The sequence below is a fragment of the Panthera tigris genome, chromosome D3 (genome assembly GCF_018350195.1).
Source record: "Panthera tigris isolate Pti1 chromosome D3, P.tigris_Pti1_mat1.1, whole genome shotgun sequence".
Classification (NCBI taxonomy): Eukaryota; Metazoa; Chordata; class Mammalia; order Carnivora; family Felidae; genus Panthera; species Panthera tigris.
Window position 1 is genome coordinate 34,490,551 of NC_056671.1, and position 21,600 is coordinate 34,512,150.

Genomic DNA, 21,600 nt, shown 5'->3' on the forward strand with positions numbered 1-21,600 from the left:
TGACTTTACTCACTTACACACTAACAAGTTAGCCTAATTCTAATTTGTGGATGCTGGCAGGAGACATGAGCTCCTGGGTCAGAAACAAAGGACTATATTACTCATGACACAGCAGCGGCACAAGTATCAACATGTTGGCACCAGCTTCCTTGCTCTAAAGGTCCACAGGCATGACCCTGGGCCCAGATCAGTACGACAGGTAAAGTGGGCTTGTGTCATGGCCCAGGAATACTTGGGGAATCTACTGTTTTCACAGGCAAGAGTAAACAAGTCTGCTTTTTAGGTGCTGAGAGTAGGGAGACATTATCTCATTTCTCGAGGGCATCAGAACAACTCTGAGGACATCCTGGGAGAAAGACTAGTCTTGGCCCACTAGACAGGTGCACTTGTGGCCCATGGAAGACTTTCTTTCCCAACACTGGCTCCCAGGTCCAGCCCTGCCAGGCACTAATTGTGTGACTTTCAACAAGTCACATAACCTTTCTGGCTCCTCATTCTCCTTATCTATAAAATGGTAGTGGTAATACACACCTATCTGTCCCACAAAGCCAAAGATCCTGATGGAAGGTTGGTGGAATTTTGTGGAAGCAATGAAAGGTCTGGCTTCCTGCTTGGGAATCCACATGAAATCCCTAAGTCACTCTTGAGTCTCCTCCAAGCCATGCAAACAATAATATTTTGCAAAAAGCTTTGAGGCCCAAGTTCCACAGGTCAGTTTCAGCCTATTCTTATGCTAAGAGCCCAATTCTCACCAGTTTCCCACACTCTTTATGGAGAAAGCTCATTTCAGGCCTGATACTGAATACTAAGTGCTCCAGAAACCTCCCCCACCCTCCCACCCTACTCTCCAGTACAACTTATTTATGCTACACCTCTCACTTGAGCGCTTCATTTCTCTCCTAAAAGGCCACATGCCCTGAAGCATCAAAAGGTAACCAGATCTGTGCTGATGTGGGTCAGTGAACCGTACAATCACAGAAGATGTGCTCATCTGAAAACTTCTACCCATGACATTATGTTCCAAAAAGGCATTCTAACTTACAGATTCTAACTGAATCTAAGCTAATAGCAATCTAAACTTGAGTTTTAGCATAAGTGGAACAGAGATAAATTGAAATAGAAATCTTACTCCATTGGGTCAACAACCCATGACATACACAAATTTCCTATGGGATCCTGAAAAAAGAATCTAAAGGTGGAAAGGTTAGTGTTTGTGGAGGGAAACACTTGGAAGACCTTCAAGTAACTCCATTTATACCTGAAGATGCCAACTGAACTGCCCAGGCCACTGGCCAAAGGCTTCCTCTTAACCACTTTCTCTCCAGCCTTATATACGTGAACACACCAAATACATATGTCCTCACTCCGACTCTGTTCAACAGAAGTGGATATAATTATCCCATCTTAAAGATGACCAAACTGAAACACCTAGAGAATAAATGACTTACCCAAGGTGAGACATTTGACAGGAGGCAAAGCTGGAACAGGACCAAGATCTCCCACCCCACACTGCTGTGTTGCACATCTGTCTCAGTGTCCTCCAAATTATTTGTAGGAAATAACCTGAATAATCAGGCCAGAGAAAGAAAAGAAAAATAACTCAGTTACTTTAATGAAGTCCAGGCTGATGGAGATACGTACCACACACATAGCTGGGATGACAAGTAGGTATGTAAGTAAACAGATAGGTATGTAGGTAGGTAGGTAGATGGATAGATAAGTAGGCAAAAACACATGCACACATATCTGTAAACATCGGAGGCAACTTAGAAAATTAACCACAATATACAACAGAAAAATAAATAATAAAAATGGAATCAAAATCGGTTGAAAGGAAAAAATAAATGGATGCCACCAGTCACCAGGATATGACAGATGCTGCCATTGGAAGCCAAATTCAGCCCTGAGTCCCTTGTAATTGTATGGGATATACTTGTCGCTGTCAATATAATGTTCACTTAGAGAATCAAAGGTCTTACAGATTCTTATAAAAAGGACTTTGGGTGACATGATAAAATCCTCCACTATGCTTTTGTAAAATACCCAGCTTTGTTCTTCACAAGTACATTTCTGTGTCAGCTGCCCTCCATAAAAGCTGGAGACATGATATTAAATCTTAATTTGTTGGATGCTTTTCTGTGGGAAGCCAAGATAACGAGGTCCAGGAACATAGCTTTCAGATGATCTAACTCAGAGCTAAGGTGTACGTGGTCTTGTGCCCTGTTTTCTGTCTCTTAACATCTAATTCCCAGAGACAGGAAGAGTTCTTGATATGTAAGCATCTGACACCCCATAAACATCCTAGCTGAGAAGCTACAGATGTACCAGAGACAGATACCCAGGAGTTAGGAAGCCAGGCAGAAGAGAAGAGGTGAAAATGAAGGGAGAAAATAACAAGGGCTATAAATGGAATATTCTAGATAAGATTGCTTTTATGGTCCATGCAAATTAATATAGACATATTCCAAGTGCCAATTACATGAGCTTCTTGAAGGCTTTGATTCTTGCATCCATCTGGAAGCTTCTGCACTAACAGCACATGTAACTTCTATATGTTTGTTTGGTTGGTTTATCTTCTAAAGTCTCTGACAATCATTGTGCTTTGACGTTATTCTCGTGAGACTATTCCCATGCTTCCGCTGCCACGTGCCTGCTCACTCTGACACTTCTCCATTCATGGAAATAAATTTCCTTTCCAATTCCAGCTGCAGTCCAGAACAACAGGTGTAGTCTCTGAAAGAATAAATCGGGAAAGAAGATGTGAATTGAGTAGTGCTTCAATAAATGTATATCCGGTCCCACAAATCTTTACTGAGCTCTGGATATGGCAGGAACTGGGCTGGGTGTGGAGCTTTCAAATATGAATAAAGCAGGTCGGACCCCCTCAGTAGCTCACAATTAGCAAAGAAAGGGGTGTCGTTGGTACCCAGTCACCAGGAAATCAAGCCATTGAGCAAACACATCACACTCTACACTTTGAGTGCTGTGACAAAGGAATGAATTCAGCATGGGGACTGGAGGAGCCCATTCTGATTCAGAGGATGGGAAATTTTCAGAAGGACAGTGATTGCCTATTCAACATCCATTCCACCACCCCAGGTCCTTGCCAACAGATCCCTGATTTTTGTTCAGGTATCTGTCCTTAAGGAACACACAGGAATAAACCCTGAGTAGTGTAATCCAGTCATGGTAATTCCCTTCCTCTTGCCAGGATGGATTTACATATGGACATGTGCTGAAATTATGGCCAAGAAAATATGACAGGAAATAGGCTGGGGAGACTTCCGGTTTCCTTATTCTTGAAAGGAAATGCCATTTTCCTCTGGATCCTGCTGTTTGGATCTGATGAATGGAACTGTCAGCTATCTGTGATTGAGAGGATTGACAGACATACTTGCCTAAGGGCCCTCGGCAGTTGGTTACCTGGTATTTGTATGTGTGGATGTGTAACAGCACGTGTGTGGGTATAGGCACGTATCTACAAATCTGTGAGCTTCTTCATAACATGGATGAGGTCTTACACATCATTTTCCCTCCCACAGGATCTAGCATAGTGCCTAATACATAGAAGACACCACCTAAATGTTTTTGAATAAATCAATACATAGAAAATCTACTCATAATGGGAATTAAGGAGGGCACTTGGGATGAGCGCTGGGTGTTATATGTAAGTGATGAATCATTACACTCTATTCCTGAAATCATTATTATACTATATATTAACTAACTTGGATTTAAATTAAAAAGAAATTGGGGCACCTGGGTGGCTCAGTCGGTTAAGCGTCCGACTTCGGCTCAGGTCATGATCTCGTGGTCTATGAGTTCGAGCCCCACGTCGGGCTCTGTGCTGACAGCTCAGAGCCTGGAGCCTGTTTTGGAGTCTGTGTCTCCCTCTCTCTGACCCTCCCCCGTTCATGCTCTGTCTCTCTCTGTCTCAAAAATAAATAAACATTAAAAAAAAATTAAAAAAAAAGAAAGAAATAAAGAAATAAAGAAAATAAAGAAAATCTACTCATGGCATTAATCATAATCATGTATTAGACCATAACATAAAATTTTACTAAAATGTTAACAAACATATGTTTCCAGTAGATGTGATGTTTTCCATTTTTGTAATTTTGCAAAATACAACACAAGGCTAATCTAGATTTGTACAGTCCAATATGGTAACCCCTGGACACATGGCCTATTTGAACTTAGTTAAAATTTATTAAAAATTCAGTTCCTCAATCACATTAATCATAAGAGGCTAGTGACTTCCATATAAGACAATGCAGATAAGACCATTTCTATCATCATAGAGAATTCTATTGGACAGCATTGTTCTAGAGCATGCAATGCCCACCTCCGAATGTAGCCCAGTACTTGGCACATGGTAGGCACTCAATAAATATTTGTTAATTAATGCATTCTATAGATCATTCCAGATATTATTACAAGAGCCAAAACACAAAATGGCAACCCCCGTCCTGGCAATGAAAGCAAATAGAACTAAATATTTAGCATATGGCAAAGCCAATACCCACTGGTCTATAATGATGCTGAGGTATCTAGAAAGTCCTACAGGTCCCCTAACTGGTAGACCTCCCTCAGCACATGTGTTCCCCAACCACAATGTCAAGCCCAAGCTGAGCTGATGAAACCGGACTGATCATCCATTACACAACGGCCTAGGTTTATAATATATTCTTCCATTTGTTTCCATGGACTGACTCTCCCAATGTACATTTCAGAGCTAATGCTCAAATTCCACTCTCTTAAATTTCATCAAGAAATTTCACAATGAACCAGAGATTTGAGATTATTCTCCAAGCCCCAGGGGATAAAAACACCTTTTCTGGTCCCAAGGCATCAGGTAATACGCAGACGTGAAAGTCGGACAGACCTGAATTGAAAGCCAGCTCAATCCCTTAGCTGTGTGACCACGGGCACATTGTTCAACTTCTCCTAGACGTTGTTTCTTTACCTATGCCATGGGGATGTAAAAGGTTCTACCGGGCAAGATTCTTCCAGCATGTGATGTGTCAGCGCGTGGAGCACACTTGGTTCCTTCCCTGTGCAGTGGGGTCCCAGACGAACGGCCGGGTCGGCCAGAGGGGCTCAGCAAATGTGCATGCCTTTCTCCTTCCCTTCCCTTGCACAGTCTGCCTGAAGTCCCTCTGCATACACTCCCTGTTCTGAGGGCTTGTTAGTTTTGTTCATGTCGAGCTATAAACTTGAAGCTACCAACCAGAAGAAGGAGAAGAACCTGAACCTAAAGAGAAATCAGCCCCCAGGAACCACAAATGAAATGGATGCCTGGCCTCAACCGACTCTCTGAGACGCAGCTGCCTTCAGAGCTGTCTTGCTAGCTCGTCTTCACACGCTCCCCCTCCTCGGGAGACCCAGCCTGTACTCGGAGTGTAATCCTGAATCTAATCAAGAAAAAGGAAAGCTGCTCCCGGCCAGTAGTGTATGGAAGCAGCTGAAAGAGTGGTTGGGGGCGTTGAGGGTAGGGGTGGGGGGGGTTGTACCCAGGCCCCAGCAAACAGGCAGGTTCTGGCCTTGTCCCTTGAGGCTGTCCCCACCTAGAGCCCAACATCCCTTTCTCACCCTCTGGACACCCCCCTCTGCTGGCTGCTTTGTCTCCTGTCTCCTGCCTCCTGGGGACTGGGGCTTCCCCCACCACTGACCTGTCCTCCTTCTGTCTTTTTCCAGCACTCTTCTTTCTTCCCTCAAGCACCAGCTCTCCCAGACAGGATTCCTGAAAATTCGCACTAAAATGGTAGGGTGTGCCCCTAAGGATATGTGCGCCTAATAAGGATATATTCAATAGAGCAAATGATGTTAGAACAGGGGTCCCTACTTAATCCCATGCTTCTCACCTTCAAGAGAGTCTCAGATTTAAAATGAGAGCCTGTGTTTATAAAGATGACCAAACATTGGTGGTGGTGGTGGTTTTTTTTATCTCCAGGAAAATATTTCAATACCTGTGTCTCTCTCTCTCTGGGGTAATAAGGCAGGTGAGTGAACTGCATTCACTCTTACGAAACCAATGGAAACTCTTGCAGAACCAGTGGTTCACCCAACCCAGTATTCTGTCATCTGTCATGAAATTCACTAATGTCACCTACCCACAACTTAGCATCCCTTATTTAGCCTGCCTCTACGTATTTGTCATATTACAGCCTATAAAATACTGTTCTACTCAGTATGTTTAAACACCTTACAAGCCCTGAAATTGCATTCTGGCTGCCAGATCGAGCATTAGCTCAGTTCAAGCTTTTCATGATTTTATCCACTGGATAAAATCCCCCTTTTCCACTTTTGTCCACCCTGGAAAAGCCTTAATGGTTTTATTTGCTTCTCTTTGGGTCTTTGCCCATCAAAAAGTCTAAAAATACATCATAAATATTTTAAGACACTTTAACTATTTTAAATCATCTTTAGTATTTTTTTTAAATTTTTTAACATCTATTTATTTTTGAGACACAGAGAGTGACGGAGAGGGAGACACAGAATCTGAAGCAGGCTTCAGGCTCTGAGCTGTCAGCACAGAGCCCGACGCGGGGCTTGAACTCACGAACCATGAAATCATGACCTGAGCTGAAGTCGGACACTTAACCGACTGAGCCACCCAGGCACCCTGAGCCACCTTTAGTATTTTAAAGATGAACAGGCTTTCAATAGTGTTTTGTTTTTGCTTTTGTTTTTTTAGGGATGTGTTTCACTATTGACCACAATCTCTCCATTAGTGCAGTGAACATTTAACTATAGTGTATTCACGTAATGGGGGGCAAGCTTTAGAGGAACAGAAATATTTAATCACGCATTGGGGCGTCTGGGTGACTCAGTTGGTTGAGGGAAGGACTTCTGCTCAGGTCACGATCTCACGGTTCATGAGTTCGAGCCCCGCGCCAGGCTCTGTTCTGACAGCTCGGAGTCTGGAGCCTCCTTCGGATTCTGCGTCTCCCTCTCTCTGCCCCTCCCCCACTCGTGCTCTGTCTCGGTCCCAAAAATAAATAAACATTAAAAAAAATTTTTTTTTTAATATTTAATCACTCATATAAAGTTCCCAGTTTTTCCTTTACAGTTGTAACCTGTCTATCGAAGCTTAACTTAATTGAGCCCTAGTGTTTCCCAGGCTGAAGGAGATCTTGCTTTGAGCCATCTTCCAGGACACAACCAGCTTCGAGTGCTTCTGGGATGTTTCAGAGGTGAAGACAGCCACGCATCAAGTCAGCCCCAACCAAACTTTTATCCCAGTAGGGGTGGATGATGTTGACTGCTAAGTTTTGAAGCACAGTTTCAGTTTTCTGTAGCTCTTCCCGGAGATTAGAAACCAAAACCCAGATCATGCTTTGCTTTTCATACTATCACCTCTGTAGGAGTTCTTTGTATCTTTCTCCCACAGACCTTCCTGTCCCCACAGCGTGAGAAGTCACAGTGCTGCTCTGCTCCCCTGAGCTGAGCACTTGCCTCTTCCCGCTTTGTAACAGTGACTGTTTTCCTGCTGCAGGAAAGGAGTTCGCCTTACCCACTCCTGCATTCACCAGCAAGCAGTTAGGGACTGCTTCCTATGTACTAAACTCTGCGCTGGATCCTGGCATATGTATTTAGTGGAGGCAAGCTCTAGAATAAGACATAAACAGAAAAACAAAGGATCACGGCAGCACGTGGCACAATGACAAGAGGGGTCAGGGGACCCAGGGACACAGAAGGGAGAACGACTATTCCATCCTGATGACTTGGTGAGGGCAACAGAGAGATGGTGACCTTTGAGAAGGACTGGAAAGGTCAATAGTAACTCTCCAAACTGGGAAAGAAGGGGAGCGGAACATTCTAGACAGAAGATGTCATTCGCCAACTTAGAAAATACAGATGCGGCAACACAACCCAATTCTGCCCGGGACATGTTTGTGGGGTCTAGAACTGGAAGCATCTGCAACAGGTTCGAAATTGGAGTCTAGAGCTCTGGAAAGATGACAAAGCAAGAGTCTCAGATTGATGACCCTTTGCTTGAAGCCACAGCACAGTGGGTCTCAATCAGGAGCACGTATGACGGAAGAAAAAGAGACCATGGATAGGGGAGCACTCAAGAGAAATGGAGGCAACTCACAGCAGTGAGGGTACAGGTGGGAGTATTTCTGTCCTTTCTGAAAAAACTCCGTAGGCAAATGTAGGCGGGTGTCCAACAATCTCACCAACAGAGCCGAGGAGACCTCCGCCTTGCGAGTCACATGCCCACTGACGGCTGCTGCTCTGTGCTCGTCCGTCGGTAAGTAGGCAGGCATTTGCCCTCTCCTGGTTTCCGCATCGCTGATTTGACCCTTTGTTTTACGTCCCCTCTAACTCTCACAACTGCTTTTTCTTCTGCATCGTAAGGTCTTTGTAAGTAGACCGAAAACCATATGTGGAAGAAGAGTTTACAAACAAAAATAAAGATCCAAAATACTACTCGACACTGCATCTAAGATGTCTTATGTCCCAAAGAAGAAACCATTATTTTTTAAGGAATTAGTTTGTCAACATCGTTGGATCTGAGGCATTTTCTTGTGGCATTAATCGCATCCTCTCCGGCATAAGTGGTACAGGAGTCCCAGACTCTCTGATGCGCCTCCAGTCCCAACACAAAGCTCTTCTCTCTGACGCTATGGTCATTCAGGTTCCCGAAAGGCTGTTGACAGATCGTCCGGGAGGTGGGCAACGCGAGCTGGAATTTTGTCCGAGGGATGGGAGAGCAGGGTGTGGTCGCCTTTCCCTCCACACGCAGTTGTCACTGTGACCTGTCATCGCAGAGGAAGAGTGAGGCTTGGGACTCTGGGGATGCAGTGGAGGGTCAAGGAATGATGCCACCACTCAGCGGGATCCTCAGAGAGACGAGCGGTGCAGGGGACCACACAGACCCCGGGGATCACAGAACGAAGGGAAGCCGAGGGCAGCTGTCTGCAGGCCATGCAACCCTTCAGCTCTGTGCTACTCAGACGTCCCTTAATTAGGGCCAAAGAGCAATAATGCAGCCTCCATCCCACCTACCTGCTTCTGGAAATCCCAGAGAACATTTACACAGCTCACGAGTCCAAGTTTGCTGTCGTTGGCCAACTGTCCTGTTACCAGGAAGTCTGGCCGACCACCTTCTGCCATATCACAGTGCCCTCCCTGAGCCGTGCTGGGCTTCCCATCCCCTTGCCCCCAGAATGGGCCACGCCTCAGTTTCCCCAACACTGAGCTCAGGCTATAACAATGAACTGAGGAACTGGGGATAATAGATGAAACTTACAAAAGAGAAAAGAAAAATCTTAGACGTGAATGCCAGATATAACTGCACACAGTTGTCCACAGGCTTAAGCCCTCTAGACCCCTCAGCTTGCCTGGGAGGGACAGCACAGTTATTGCCGGATGGGTCCCAAACTAATCACTGCTGGCTTCTCTCCTGCTCTGTGAGTGCCCCAAAGAGAAAGATGAACTGCATGATTTACCTGCCCACCATGGAATTCAGAAGGGCTTTTATCAGCATGTCGTGGGTGCCTCTCTCCAGAGTCCTGGGCCTCTGCCTCTCCAAAGATCAGCAAGAGGGAAAAGGTATACCCTGTCCAAGACTGGCTTTGTTGTCAGAGTAATAACATGCAGAGTGTAGTTCTGTTGGTCTATGCTATCAGATTAAGTTCAAAAATTTCTTTTTGGGGGGGCACCTGGGTGACTCAGTCAGAGTGTTGAGCATCCGACTTTGGCTCAGTTTGATCTCGCAGTTCATGGTTCGAGCCCGGCCTCGGGCTCTGTGCTGACGGCTCAGAGCCTGGAGCCTGCTTCGGATTCTGTGTCTCCCTCTCTCTGCTGCTCCCCGATCACGCCCTGTCTCTCTCTTTGGAAAATAAATAAACATTAAAAAAAAAATCTGTTTTTAATTTTTTTAAGAACTGAGTCATAAATGGACATTTTTTTTTCTTCGCTTAATAAGGCTCCAACAATATCTGAGTATTGGCAAATCAGAATAACCTTATGGGCGGGGTCCCAGGCAGCTCACCTGAAGTCCCAAGCTGGGAGCCAAGAGAACTGTTCCTACTGGACGTGCTCCCCAAACACTGGGAAAGAAAGAAAGGAGTCAGCCAGGACTTCTCCCCAGAGTCCAGGCCATTACGATGCCAGCTGGCAGAGTACTTTGCCATTCCATGATTCTTGTCACCATTCTTGACCAACCCATGGGGACAAGCACCCTTACCCAGGGCCTGTGGAAACCAAAGGGCATGGGGGTAGGGCAGTAAATGTGATCTGGCTCTCGGCCAGATCTGGCATGGCTTAGCCTGGTCACAGGCAGGAACCAAGGAGAATGCCAGGAAAGGGTCACTTCCCTCTATATGGCTGTGAGGGGCTCCCTGGGGAACTCTAGCACACAACCAAGAGACCCTTTGAGGACTTTCCCCCACCAAACGAAGAGGTACCTGCAAAGAACAATCCAAACTTCCATCCAGAAAACAGAAAACGTTCTTGGCAGCTTAAACACAGAGCCCCCCAGGGTCCCCCACATTCTAGCCATCAAGGGTTCCACAGCCCTGAGCCCCCCGCACACTCTGCCGCCCCTCAGACCTCCATCTGTTGGTTGTGGGTCATCGCTCCTGTCTCGTTCACCATCCAGGAGAGGGACATGCTCACTGAGGGGCCCACACGGACTGTGCAGTCATCTGGAAAGCAGCACCATGCACCTGACCTAACACAGTGCCTCTGGGATCAGGAAAAGTGGACTTTGTTCTCTGGGTCCTTGATTGATTTATCATGTGACTTCAGGCCTGTGTCTCCATAGCCATCTGCTCCACCTAACTATATAACTAAAGAGCATTTATAACTAAAGAGCATTTATAACTAAAGCACTCAATATGGAGCTGTGAAGTTTTCACCTCCGTTACTCTATCCAAAGAAAAGCCCGTTAACAGAGATATGCTGTAATGCACCCACTGCACAGTCACCCATCCATTCACCCCAGCAAAAGCATGGCATTGACTTCAAAATGTAGTTTTGGGAGTTTAGTGCTCGTCCCAGCGGTTTCTGTTACACAGTGTCAAAGTGATTTTTAGATCTTGAGCAAACGGCGGCCTTTGTCTTTCTAAATGTCCACTGGTATCATAATAAGGGAATTCCTGACCCACAGACTCTGGTGGTTTGCTATTTGTACCAGAAATACCAAAGTCAACAGAATTTACTAGCCCAGGGAGCCTTGCAGGTAAGTGGGGACAGTGCAAGGACACTGGGATTAAAGCCATGTGACAAAGAAAACGCACTGAGGACAGATCAGGGAGGAAACGGGCAACAGTTATACTAATGCAGTGATGGGCGATTCTTCTCAAAGCAGCCTTCGCTGTTTTCGTACCGTCTCCACGATAAAATCAGCAGTGGGAAGGGAAAAAATAAAAGCTCACCGAACTTCAGTTGGAAGGCTTGAATTACAACCCTCGCTTTACTTCTGTGGTTCCCTGGACAAATCACTAACTTTCTTAGCACTTCTGTTTCTTCATCTGTGACATGGGGACAATGGTATACACCGTTGTGATTGACCCACCAACCTCCATAACCCTTCCCTGGTAAGAGCATCTTAAATTCATTGGGGGAAATAACCTTCCTCTGCTTCAGGATCCAATGCGCCCTCCCCTGTTGAGTCTTGACAGGGCTCTGTCGGTAAAGGCTCTGCTGACCCAGGAGCAGGGTACTGACCCCAGTTGGGCCCATGAGACTCTCTCCCCCGATCCTTGACTCTTAACCATAGGGTCCCAAGGATGGACACGATGAGCCGATACATCTCTGGCTGGTTTTTCAACTGCTCCTTCAATTATGTGAGTCTTCTATATCCTCCAGATAAAGCCACTTTTGGCTGCAGTTAGCCAAAATTGGTTTCTGTAGCTCACCACCAAAAAAGTATAATCATCCTGCATTTGATAATTGCCCAGCCACCTCACAGATTGTTCTGAGATCAGATAGACCCTGGGTGTGAAAGCATTTTACTAACCAAAACGGTCTGTACGGATATTGGCATTTCTACCATGTGGGGTCAAACTCTCAAGGTGCACACTGGGCGGCATGAGTCCTGGACGCTGTGAAATCTCCATCACGTTGGCCTAGAAAGATCTGGGACCAACGGTGCCAAGGAATCTCCCCTCAGGACGAGAACAGCCGACACGCTGCCTGCCCCCACCCCATCTGCATGGCGTTCTCTGCTCCAGCCTGAGCTCCTGGCCGGGCAAGGGCTGGCTGGTGCCCGCTTCAGGCAGGCAGGGCTGCAGGCATCGTGAGCTAGATTAGCTCATGGATTAGCTAATGGATTAGCTGAGAAAAATTCTCCCCGCCCTCGGAGGCCAACTAAATAAACAAGGGGAGAACATAACGTCAGAATGAGCTTCACTGCCTGAAGCACTAGGCACGGCCAGAGTGATGCGAGAGCTGGAATTTTTATTGAGATGCTTTTGAAAATGCTCAACAGTTTTGATGCTGATGACTGAGCTTGCTGTTTTCTCGCTTTTCCTCAGTGGCTCTTTCCAGCCATGATATATGTGCCCAGAGTCCCAGGTTTGTTCTTTTGAAAGAAAGAGCTTTACAGTGAAAGTCAGGAGTGAGCTCGGAGTCTGCCAACCAGCTGAAGGTCTTCTAAACAGCAGTCCAAAAGGTAAGTGCTCGGGGCACCTGGGTGGCTCAGTTAAGTGTCGGACTCATGGTTTCGGCTCAGGTCATGATCTCATGGTTTCGTGAGTTCTAGCCCCGCATCGGGCTCTGTGCTGACAGCACAGAGCCTGCTTGGGATTCTCTCTCTCTGCCTCCTTCCCTGTCCCTCCCCCACTCACACCGTCTCTGTCTCCCTCGAAATAAATAAATAAACTTCAAAAAAGAAAAAAAAGGGTAAGTGCTTATCCCAGTGCTTTCTGTTGTGCGGCATCTAAAGGAATCTTAAACCTTGAGTAGACAGAAATGGTTAGAGAAATGAGCCACCCTTGCCTCTTTGTGTTGAGTCGTCCTTACAGAGGAGAATGCTGCAGAAGAGGCATTGCGTTCCTGGATTTAGGGTCCAGCATGCACAGCGTTCTCTGCATGAAACCCAATTCCTGCCTCACACTCCCCTGCTGACCAGGAGGACACAAGCCACAGGGGAAAGTCCGCCCCGTGCAGAACCGGCTTCATTCAAAGGTAGAAGCGTGCAAAGTGCCCGAAGGGAAGCCACCACAAAGTTTTCTGGACATTCCAAATGGAACACGGAGACAGCAGAAGAGTTGGTACGGGGGTCGCCTGGATGACGGCACAAGCAGGACATGTCAAGGTGGTGGGGGTGGCAGGAGAGAAGCTCAGAGTAAAGTCAAGTGTGAGGGTGTGGCCGCCAAAAACAGGAGGGAAGGCTCGCTGGGGGTAACTGGGCCAAAGCCACAGTTAATAAGTGACAGAGGCACCTGGGTGGCTCAGTTGGTTAAGTGTCCCACTCTTCATTTCAGCTCAGGTCTGGATCTGACAGTTTGTGGGATCGATCCCCACATCTGGTCCTGCACTGGCAGTGAAAAGACTGCTTAGGATTCTCTCTCTCTACCTCCCTCTCTGCTCCTCCCCTGCTTTTGCACGCACTCTCTCCCAAAAGAAATCTAAAAAATAATAATAATAACATAAGTGACAAATGCCACACTTTGATCCCAGATCTGTATAACACTTCCACAAACCAGAGAGAACTCACCGATGTTTCATTTTTCAGAGCCTGGCACATATACACAATGCCAAAAAGTCTACAAAGGATGGGGTGCCTCAGACATGGCCTCTGACATCATGAGCCCTAGGATCCAGCTGAGGAAGTGTGTGTGAAGCAGACCCCCCAGCCCACACCCTCTTCCCTAATCATGCAGGCAGGATCTTCAACAGCCCGATCCCAAAGTACTCCTAGGACCATCCAAAGGAAACATTCCATGCTCCCAGGCCAGACGTCCAGCCGCACCTACCACCCCTCCTCTTCTCTCAGACCCTCATGTCAGTGCCCATGACCCTGAGGACTGGGGTAGGGTGACCCACCTTGGCACTGCTTACTGTGCCCATGCGAGCACAGCTGTCCTCATAGGTGCTGTCTCCTGATGCTCTGGGTACCAGAAGAGTGCAGGATCTGATAGAAGGGAGAGCCCTGTGTTCCATGTCTCACAAAATCTTCCCTGAAAATAGCTCTGTGTGTGTGTGTGTGTGTGTGTGTGTGTGTGTATTGAGAAAGGGAGAGAATGTTCATAAAAGGATAACTATATAAGGCATAATGTGACCAATGACCAATATCAAAAGCATAATGCCCTTTGATGAAATATCAATCTTCACAGAATGCCTTTCAAGGAAAATAGAATCTATTCAAGAATTGAAAGACAGAGAAGGAAAAGGCTCCTTCATGCATCCTTTCATAACTCCCAATACTCCCTCTATCGGAGCACTTCTCACACAAAATTGTACTTGCCTATTCATTTCTCTATACCCTCCAGTGAACTGTAAGATCCATGATGGAAGGTCTTGTGTAGTTTTTGTTTTACATTATAATATAGAGGCCTTTTGGAGTGTCCAACTCATAGTAGGTGTGCGATCAATACTGAACAGATAGATGGATGGATACGTGGATGGATGGAAGGATAGAAGGATGGATGGATGCATGGATGGATGGATGGATGGATGGAAGGATGGATGGATGAATGATTACATGGATGGATGGATGGATGGATGGGTGGATGGATGGATAGGTGGATGGAAGGATGGATGAATGATTACATGGATGGATGGATGGATGCTTAGTTGGAAGGATGCATGAGTGGTTGGGAAGATGGACATGAGAACTATATGGACAAAAGGTGTTCTTTGCATGTATCAAGATGGACCCTTCCTTGCTTTCCTTGATAATTTTCCAAAAACACCTATTTAGCATTCCTTGGAGACTACAGGTGTATCACACTACAGAATAATTGTAATTGCCAAAATTCCTTTTCAGTGAGAGCACCAGGTAACAGAAACATGTGAATGAGATCAGAAGGATGGCCAGTGTAAACAGGAGCAGGAACCAGAGAACCTATATGCAGAGTGATTACTTAGGCAGGCAAGAACAATGAACAACGCCAAATGGGCTATCCTCAACTTGAAAAAAAGTTATGGACAGATTTAGTCTAGAATTTCTTGGGCAACCATGTGGCATAGGGAAAATGCCCAGGACTTGAACTGAAACATCTGGCTGGGTTCCAATCTGCCACTTATTTACTCTAATATTATGCACAACTCACTCAGTCTCTCTGGTGCTTTAGTGACTTCACCTGCAGAAGGGCAATAATAATAATACCTAGTCTTCCTGGTAAGTAGGAGGACTAAAGAAATTATGAAGGTGAAAGTCTCTATCAACTGGCAGGCACCTTACAAATGCCGATATTCATAGTCAAACCTTCAACCAACGTGTGGACATAGGAATATCAAAGAGTATCCTTATCCATTTCCAAGTGACATTGAGACACAGGGGATCCAAGTAAGTTACCTCAAGAGTTGATGCTAGATAAAGCTATGAAAGTCTGCTCCTCAGGGCGCCTGAGTGGCTCAGCCGGTTGACCATCAGACTCTTGATTTCGGTTCAGGTCATGACCTCACGTTTTTTGGGTTCAAGTAGAGTGTTGAGCTCTGCACTGACAGTGTGGAACCTGCTTGGGATTCTCTCTCTCCCTCTCACTTTCTGCCTCTCCTGTGCACTTGCTCTCTCTCTCTCTCTCAAAATAAATAAATAAAAACTTTTACAAAATTATAAACAGAAAGAAGAAGGAAAAAGAAAGAAAGAAAGAAAGAAAGAAAGAAAGAAAGAAAGAAAGAAAGAAGGAAGGAAGGAAGGAGGGAAGGAAGGAAGGAAGGAAGTCTGCTCATCTCCTGGGCCTGACCTTCAGACTCTGCCCCTGGGGCTCCACATGACAGGAGACAGCTAGCTAAGACCTTCAAGAAACACCAGGACATCCCAGCTCTGGGAGACACATGTGATCTTATGATGGTGCTTTATAACATAAATTTTAAGTACAAATACCACTGCCTTTCAGGCCGTCCTTTGTACCCCCTGCGTATCTGGGCAGAAGATGAGCGATGGTGTGCCCCCTACCCTAAATTTGACACCTTCAGCCATTGGAGGTACTCATTGGATGTCAGGATTCTCTCAGATAGTCTGGATTTGGGACCTTAAAGGTCACCTAGTTCAACCCTGTCCTTATGAAAATGAGGAACGTATGTGCTAAAGAAGTGATATGATTTACTGAATGCCCATGATCTATTGGCCCTGGGGACTTCAAAGCAGTTACTGCATGTGGCAGTAAAGAAATAAGAATAAGCATGAAATTCTAATTTATGAATTCTTTTGAGGACACAGATGGGAGGAAAATGCAGGAGTGCTCTTTATCAAGCGCTGCTGCCCATGGCAACATGATAGTGTCTCTTGACTAATGAGGACTTTGGGGGAAGTTACCATTTAATATAAATGTGAGTCGTAGTCTGCCTTGGGTCTTCAAGCAGAGCTCTCTTTCGATTCTGCCCCAAGGCCAGATGGCAGGATTGTGGCTGCAAAAAGATTTAATAAAATGCATGTCTTACTCAAGGGCAAAGAAATTGTGCGCATCTCAAAGGCCTCTCATTAGGCTCTTCTCTCTACTCCCACCCCATTGTAAGTTACTACAAAGACCATCCCAGTACATTTAAGACACTGCGCCAAAGTGACAACCCAGCCCTGGAACAACTGTCTAGGGCACACCGTCTGAACTTGAGCTAATGAGGTGGAGTACCGAGTACATCATAGATTGAAATACAATATTGGTAGATGCACTCTCCAGGGAGGCTTCTAATAATAAAGCTCAGGGAGCAGCGCAAACATTCTGCTGAGGTAGCAGAGAGGGGCCTAGGGCATTGTGTGGCCTCTGTGTGAGCAGGAGTCCGTGATCAGATGGATGGAGCTGGACGTCACCAGGCACATATGAAACCGACTCTCCTTTGGAGCTTCAGAGTAGGTAGTGAGGACGTGGAACAACAAAGTTTCCATGTGCAAAGATGGGGGGGCTTGAAGTGTAAGATCCAGAGGCCCAACCCTCTTCAATCTTTGCTTTTTCCTTTGTATCCTCCTAATTACTATTTTCTACATCATCAGCACTAGATTTACCTTTGCCCCGCAAGAGAACAGAGTGTGTTTCCTTGTGCCCACAGAAATACCAAGTTGAAAGATTTGAGAAGGTAAAGAGAAATGAAATTGAATGGAAATCAACATATACCTGTTGTGCTAGGTACTGGTTATACAAAGCCCATGGGAAAGCTGTAGAGTCTTGAGCCAGATCCTTGCCACCTCATTAACTTAGTCATCTTGCGTATAAAGTGTAATCAATGGAAATTAATACTTACCTTGCATAGTTGAAAAGGACAAGAGATGGTGACTCCGAAGAACTTGATTCTCAACACCTGGAAGCTGTCAAGGTGCAGGCTTGCCCTTGAGAACACCACAAATCAGAGCCTCTACTCTCTGGGTCTTTGTACAACCTCCTTTCCACGTACACCTAGGGAAAAGGGCACTGCACACAGGGTGTCCTCAGGCAGCAAAGCTGTACAGACCTTCTGAAGGACAGTCAGCATCGACCCAGGACCCAAATGGAGGAACTGACCAGGTCTGCTCTGCACCTGCCATTACAGTGCTGGCAGGGGAGGTGAAAATTCCCCGAATGCACCTGACCATCTGAGCAATGGTACACTGGGAGGCAGGTAGATAGATGCTTCCCGAGCTGAGTGTTGAGTAGCACAAAGTGGACCCCCTGTGGCCCACAGACCTGCCGTTCTCACAGGGCTTAGTGGATCCATTCTCATTACAAGTAGCTGAACCTTGCTTCAGTCTCCCCAGCATTGCAATGTCCAGTTAATGAGTCAGGTGCAATTATACATCACAGGCAAGTGTCAGAGCCTCTTCCTTCATTTGTCTGGACAAGGAAATGTTACTCCCTAATGAATGGTCACTTACGTATAAACTCAAGTCAGTTTAACATGGATCTGGGCCAGGCACACACAAGGCATGGAACTATGCTCTCCACAGGCTGAGAAGTCACAAACGCTGCACTCGTGGAAAGCTACATATTGTGCAAGGGAGCTACGATAGCAGGTAAATATCATTAAAAAAATACAGAACAAAACTGGGAAAGACTTCATGTCATGTTGACCCAGGGGACCAGAGCAATTCCCAGTTGTACCAGGATTTGATTTTTCATTTATTAAATCAACCACAATTTCTGAGCTCATGGTACGTACCCACCAACCCGTTAGAGCTGTGGATATTCTTGCAGACAGGATCGGAGAGAGAACCCGGGTCTGTGCTGGTCAGTCGGACATCCCATTTCTAGAAAAGGATCACCTGAACAAAGACCTTCTATGGATGCTCCAATCCTGGGCTCATCCTCAGATCCCAAATTCCCTTTAATTTCATTTTTAATCCAGAGTTCAAGGCCACGTGGCCACCACAAAACACTTTTTTCAGTCCGCTCTTTAAGATCCCATCCTGGAAGTACTGGGAGTGAATGCCTCAGCGGTCTCAGCTCCCTGCCACGCCGGGCCCGAGTCCCAGGAGCCCCTTGTGCTGACCAAATCACCAGTTGTGGTTTCAAGCCACAGTTGTGCAAGCCGTCATTTTCCCTTCTCAGATTGCTAGGTTCTGTTCTCATACGCATGCCAGGCTCATGAAGCTGTGCAAGGCTCAGGAAGTGAATTCCTCTGTAGGCAAGTGATTTATAATGTTACAGCTGTAGGCCCACACACTGTCAGAATAAATCTAGTTCAATTTTTTCCAAGTTCTTCTTCACCATTTATCTTTCCTTTGTTTCCTCTCCCTGCCTTGTCCAATCCATCCTAACACACACACACACACACACACACACACACACACACACACACAGGCACGCATGCACGCACACGTGCGTGCAAGGCCCACAGCCCCTCCATTTCATTCTCATGTCCCAGGGCTGGGGTCGGATCCCCTTCTGGGGCCACATCCCCATTTCTGTGGTCCTACTCACTGGCTGGCCAAGCCCGGGGCTTGGGACCCAGCTGGAAAGCCTAGCTCAAAATGTCAACCTCAAAGGTGACTCCAATAGTGAGAGTCTTCAGATGGGAGGGATATGGTCCATGCGCTGGCAGACAGGCCAAGCCAGCTGAAGTCAGCAGAACCTTCCTGGGAGTCTCTGTCCAAATGGTGTCATTAATAATCAAGAAAGGTAGCTAATAAGCAAGCACGGTGTGTTGCTTTCAGATGGCAGAAGCAGACCCAGGTATCTTGCAGCCGTTCCAGCAACCTCCAAGAACCACAGTGCCATACACAGTAAAGTGAAATCTGGTTGTCCACCCTGGGGCGGGGGGGGGGGGGGGAGGCGTCTGTGCCTTTGACTTTAGGATAAGCGATGGGTCAATGTGAGGAACGGTTTTGTGACTCGGCATTACATCTCCTTCTACTGCGCAATTCTGCCTTCCTGTTTTCAACAGGTTGGGGGAAGGTAAACAGCTAATCTCAAGGTACTTTTCCTCCTGCCCCTTCTTTTTCTTGTAGACTTAAGAAAACATCTACACCACTTTCAGAGTTGTTCTTAAGCTACTGGCCCTGGCCCTCGCCAGGGCACCAGCCCTGCCCCTCCGTGTCTCTTGCAGGAAGCAAAAGCAGGAGCATTTGCCCACACAGTTTCAACGGCCTGTATTCTGGCCCCAGATCAGAAACTTGGAACGACGGGGTTTTTAATTCTACCCTGCTTGTTGGATTTCTTGGAGTCTGCTTGGATTTCCCTCCACAGTGTCAGCCAGGAAGGAAGAGCTGCCACACTGTTCTCCCAAAACTTGGGTCAGTTCAGATGCCCTCCCCATCTCTGGCTTTTGATGGTAAAGTCAAAAGAGAGAAATGTACTGAATTCTGTCTGTACCAATTCCAACAAATGTTATGAATAGGTAATCATCTGCTCCCAGCAAGAAAACGCCTCCTTGAGAGGGAAGCAGACACGTTGAAACAGAGGCAGGAGGAAATGCCTTAGCAGACAGGCCACAGGCGGGTCAAGACTGCAAGGATGTATCAAACCGGACGAGTCTCTGAGGCGGAGGGAGAGTTGACCCCCCACTGCTATAGGTCCAGGCAGCTCTTTAGAACTACACAGGAGCTTGATTCGTCTTGATCTACTTATCAGATTTCACTTAAACTTATTAAAATCAGGTTTGTCCATTTGAAAACCATCAAGTCTCGTGGTTGGACAAGGCTTCTCTCTGATGCTTACAAATGGGGTGGTCATCAAAACTGCATCCCCTCGAAGAGATCTGCTGGAGGGGGTCCCTCATGCTGAGGCAGCACCACTTGGTGTCCTGGCCTGGGCATGTGCCCCCAAACGGCCCAATGGCCCTTCAGCTCTCTTCACCAAGAACCAATCACAGGCCTCCCCCAGTCTCCCTTGCAGTGTGGTTTGGGATGCCCACATGGATCTGGTTCTTCTCCTCTCATGGTGCCCCCATTCGATATGACCCCTTTAAGGAGCAGTGCCCCTGGCAGACCCCAGCTGTAAGCCACGGGGGGCCCAACTAAGCCAGAATCAGACGATCACAACTCTCCTTCCAAAATTACACTCTTGGGGCACCCGGGTGGCTCAGTCGGTTGGGCATCCGACTTCAGCTCGGGTCATGATCTCGTAGTTCCTGGGTTCGAGCCCCGTGTTAGGTTCTATGCTAACAGCTCAGAGCCTGGAGCCTGCTTCAGATTCTCTGTCTCCCTCTCTCATTGCCCCTGCCCTGCTCACACTCTGTCCCTCTCTCTCTCTCAAAAATAAATAAACGCTTAAAAAATAATAACAAAACAAATACATAAATAAATATAAATACAGTACTGAATATTAACTTTATTCTCAACCAACCTTTAGCCTGTCTTATTCCTGTACCCGCTAAATCCCATTACCAGACCCTGGACTTCTGCAAATCGTTTTCTGGACCTACAGGCTGGGCCTTTTGTTTGCCGGGTATTTTCACTTAAAAGGAGACAGCTAAACCACAAATCACTTAGGGCACACCCATCCACATCCTTCTAATGTTTCCTCAGAACCAACAACAACAAAAAAATCCAGCAGGAGAACAAGAACCGTCAAGTTGAAATGAAGACCAGACCACATTTCATGTAGACAATTACTGGCCTATGAATTTTAGTCAATTATTAATTCAAGCCCCTTGGTATCCGGGCAGCCTGAAAGAATGAAGGCATCTATCAAAGCAAGTTGCTCGGGTGACAATGACCGTGGGGCCACCCTCTCGCTCTGGCCCTCTCCGGGGTCGAGACATGCACTGCTGCAGCTCACGGGCCTCCGGGTGTTGGTGAGGCTGGGGGAAAGCCCCGCAAATCAGTGATCTCCCGCCCAGACCGACTCGTCCCCGGGCTCCCCCACCACGAGTGGGCTCCCACACTAGATTCTGGCACCAGAAAGTATCAGCACGATCACTGGGTTGTCCCGCTGCAGGTGTTAAGGGCAAGCTTCCATTTCCTCCTTGATTTCCAGTCTCTAAATTGCACTGGTAGGAAGAGAGGAAGAGGAGGGAAGGGGAAGGCAAAAAAAGGAAGAGAAAAGAAGAGGGAGAGGCTAGTCGCAA

The 21,600-nt window shown here is 46.6% G+C and overlaps 1 long non-coding RNA gene across 2 annotated transcripts; it reads right to left on the minus strand.

Annotated features, from left to right (window-relative positions):
• Positions 1–892: 892 nt before the first annotated feature.
• Positions 893–19,287, minus strand: LOC107179752. 2 transcript variants are annotated; one of them, XR_006209877.1, is made up of 5 exons: positions 18,253–19,287; positions 17,362–17,513; positions 16,442–16,533; positions 2,480–2,733; positions 893–1,563 (listed from the first exon to the last, which is right to left on the minus strand). It is a non-coding gene; the product is annotated as an uncharacterized LOC107179752 (long non-coding RNA). The 2 variants fall into 2 exon arrangements; XR_006209876.1 differs by having other exon boundaries at positions 17,362–19,287.
• Positions 19,288–21,600: the final 2,313 nt, after the last annotated feature.